This window comes from Colobus angolensis, unplaced genomic scaffold, assembly GCF_000951035.1.
Source record: "Colobus angolensis palliatus isolate OR3802 unplaced genomic scaffold, Cang.pa_1.0 Scaffold42, whole genome shotgun sequence".
Classification (NCBI taxonomy): Eukaryota; Metazoa; Chordata; class Mammalia; order Primates; family Cercopithecidae; genus Colobus; species Colobus angolensis.
This window is the reverse complement of record NW_012117599.1, coordinates 1240891-1244573: the sequence shown is the minus strand read 5'-3', so window position 1 is coordinate 1244573 and position 3683 is coordinate 1240891. Positions and strand designations below refer to the sequence as shown.

General features: G+C 45.6%; 1 protein-coding gene across 3 annotated transcripts in view; it reads left to right on the top strand.

The window, feature by feature from the left end:
• LMAN2L (lectin, mannose-binding 2-like) overlaps positions 1 to 3683 on the top strand; it is a 35637-nt gene that overhangs the window by 19401 nt on the left and 12553 nt on the right. The window lies entirely within an intron of this gene.

The following is a 3683-nucleotide window of genomic DNA, read 5'->3' as shown; positions in this document are numbered from 1 at the left end:
GGCAATCTGCTCACCTCGGCCTCCCAAAGTGCTGGGATTACAGGCTTGAGCCACCGCGCCCGGCCCATTATTTTCTGTGAGATGTTTGGGCCTCACCCCTGGGGAGGCAGGAACAGCTAGAGAGTGGGGAGAACAGCTTGGCAGTCGTTGTTGAGGTATTCCCCAAACTTTGAGGTACTCCCCATACTTTTTTTTGATGTGATGATTGTTTTTTCCTCCTTTGAACTGGAAGAAAATTAACAATACCATGCCATCCAGTTAAAAAAACATTTCCTCAAGTCTTTTTTTTTTTTCTTTTGAGAGAGAGTCTTGCATTCTGTCACCCAGGATGGAGTGCAGTGGCACAGTGATAGCTCACTGCAGCCTGGAACTCCTGGGCTTAAGCTGTCTTCCTGCTTCAACCTCCTGAGTAGCTGGGACTACAGGTGTGCCATCATGCCTGGTTAATTTTTACTGTTTTGGCCAGGTGCAGTGGCCAATGTTTATAACCCCAGCACTTGAGGTCAGGAGTTCAAGACCAGCCTGGCCAACATAGTGAAACCCTGTCTCGACTAAGAATACAACAGTTAGCCTGGCGTGGTGGCGCATGCCTGTAATCCCAGCTACTTGGGAGGCTGATGTAGGAGAATCGTTTGAACCCAGGAGGCGGAGGTTGCAGTGAGCCGAGATTACACCACTGAACTCCAGCATGGGCAACGGAGTGAGACTCGGTCTCAAAAAAAGAAAAAAATTTATTTATTTATTATTGTTTTATTATTTTTGGTTTTTTTTGAGACAGAGTATCGCTCTGTCGCCCAGGCTGGAGTGCAGTGACACCATCTTGGCTCACTGCAAGCTCTGCATCCCGGGGTTCACGCCATTCTCTTGCCTCAGCCTCCCGAGTAGCTGGGACTACAGGCACCCACCACCTCGCCCGGCTAGTTTTTTTGTATTTTTAGTAGAGACGGGGTTTCACTGTGTTAACCAGGATGGTCTCGATCTCCTGACTTCGTGATCCGCCCGCCTCGGCCTCCCAAAGTGCTAGGATTACAGGCATGAGCCGCCGCACCCGGCCAAGACAGGGTCTTGCTATGTTGTTGAGGCTGGTCTCGAACCCCTGGACTCAAGTGACCTCCTGCCTTGGCCTCCCGAAGTGCTAGGATTACAGCCGTGAGCCACCATACTCGGTCTCCTCAAGTCTTTATGTTGAGGGGACTGATCCCAAAGTGGTCTCTTTACTGTTGGCAGAGAGAATTTTACGTATGTTTCTCTTCTGAGACAGTGCAAGAGGGAGAGAGGAAAAAAGCAAGGGCTGGTGCTCCAGAGGATGCTTATCCCTGGGTTAGTTCTTTACTTTTCTTTGGGCTTTGACCCTTTCGAGACTCCGACTAAAGTGTTGGACCCACAGAAAGAGGCACGTACACAGAGGAGTTGACATGATTTTAGGAGATCTGAAGATCCCCTGTTCTATAGAATTGATGGTTCTTCTCATCCACAAGAAGTATTGGCGTACTATCAGAATGATGGTCAGCAGTGAAATTAAGACATACGTAATGAGCTATATTCTGAAACTTGGTATTGTAATCTGGGTGGGTAGGTTATAAAGGTCAGTGCTTGGGGCACACCTCAAATTGAGTCTCCTGATTTTGGAGTACTCTTTATTGAAGTCCTCAAATTACTTGATTTGAGTTTACTCTAGTATGGTGACAACTAAGATAAATGAGATTGAGCTCATTCCATGCGTTTCTTGAGAGCTTGATGATATTCAATCATATGAAGGTTTCCAGACCTGGAAGTGCCACTTTTCTGTGTCGTCCAATCGAGAAGCTGTGAGTCCTGGGGACAGAGTCCCTAGCATAGCTTTATGGGAGTCTGGGGGCTTACAGAGCAAGGGCCTTCTCAGGCTGCCTAGAAGTGTGCGAAGAATCTCACTGATCTTCTTTTCACTTTAAATAGCGTGGGTATTGTCTCCTCTTTGTCCGGATTTCTGCATGAAGGGCTAGATGAAGATTATTGTAGGACCAGCAGCTTATACGGCTTTGAAAGTCTAAAAAGTGACAGGTCTACCTGTGGAATTGATAGTGTGTTCTGCTAGTGGTTCCAGGGAGGATGAAATGGAGGTGTGGTGGGAGATGCTTCACATCTAGTAGCATCTAGTAGAAGGCATTTGTTTTGTTAATTATTTTTATATACATTACAGAAAAATTGGAAAATGCTGAAAAAAAGAAAGTGTACAAACATCTTTAAGAACAAAGACGTTGCATCATGTTGTAAATATTGTTTTTAAAACCTTTTTAAATTTTTTAAAATTTGCAGATATATAGAAAAATTGAGAAAAACAGAAATTGAGTGTATGGTAAATACTAGATGCAGATTAATCTTTATTTGATAATAATTTTGTACTTAGGATTAAGTTATAAGAATACAACAGGCTGGCCGCGGCGGCTCACGCCTGTAATCCCAGCACTTTGGGAAGCTGAGGCGGGTGGATCACCTGAGGTCAGGAGTTCGAGAGCAGCCTGGCCAACATGGTGAAACTCCGTCTCTACTAAAAATACAAAAATTAGCTGGGCGTGGTGGCAGGCACCTGTAATCCCAGCTACTTGGGAGACTGAGGCAGGAGAATCGCTTGAACCCAGGAGGTGGAGGTTGCAGTGAGCCGAGATCACGCCATTGTACTCCAGCCTGGAGGATAAGAGTGAGACTTCATCTCAAAAAAAAAAAAAAAGTTGGTCCTTTGGGGGAAAAAAAAAATACAGCAGAGAATTTTGGAATGTTGTTCTTCACCCAGATTTCCGAAAATGTTAATGTTTTACTACATTTGCTTCGTCTTTTTTTTTTTTTTTTTGAGACAGAGTTTTGCTCTTGTTGCCCAGACTGGCGTGCAGTGGCGCGATCTTGGCTCACCGTGGCCTCCGCCTCCCTGGTGCAAGCGATTCTCCTCCCTCAGCCTCCCGAGTAGCTGGGATTACAGGCATATGCTACCACGCCTGGCTAATTTTGTATTTTTAATAGAAACGGGGTTTCTCCATGTTGGTCAGGCTGGTCTCAAACTCCCAACCTCAGGTGATCTGCCTGCCTCGGTCTCCCAAAGTGCTGGGATAACAGGTGTGAGCTACTGCACCTGGCCGTCTTTTTTTTTTTTTTTTTCGAGAGAGGGTTTTGTTCTGTCACCCAGCGTGGAGTGCAGTGGCACAATCACAGCTCACTGTAGCCTCAACCTCCCGGGCTCAATAGAGCCTCCCATCTCAGCCTCCCAAGTAGCTAGGACTACAGGTGCATGCCACCAAGCCCAGCTATCTTTTTGTAGAGATGGGGTTTTGCCGTGTTGCCCAGGTTGGTCTCAAACTCCTAGGGTCAAGCAGTCCTCCTGCCTTCATTTCCCAAAGTGCTGGTATTATAGGTGTGAGCCACTACAATGGCCATCCTTTTCTTTACCTCTTTCTTTGTGTGTGTGTCTGTGTGTGTATGTGTCTTGCGTGTTTGTGCTTGTGTGTCTTTTTTTCTGAACTAAGAGTAAATGGCTGTCATGATGCCTCCCTAATCCTAAATACTTGAGTGTGTGTGTGTGTGTGTGTGTTTAAAAAAAAGGTTATTTTGTATAGCCACAGCACAGTGATCAAAGTCAGGAAGTTAACGTTTGTAACAATACCATTGTCTAATCTTCAGTCCTTATTCATATTTCACCAATTGTCCCGATATGT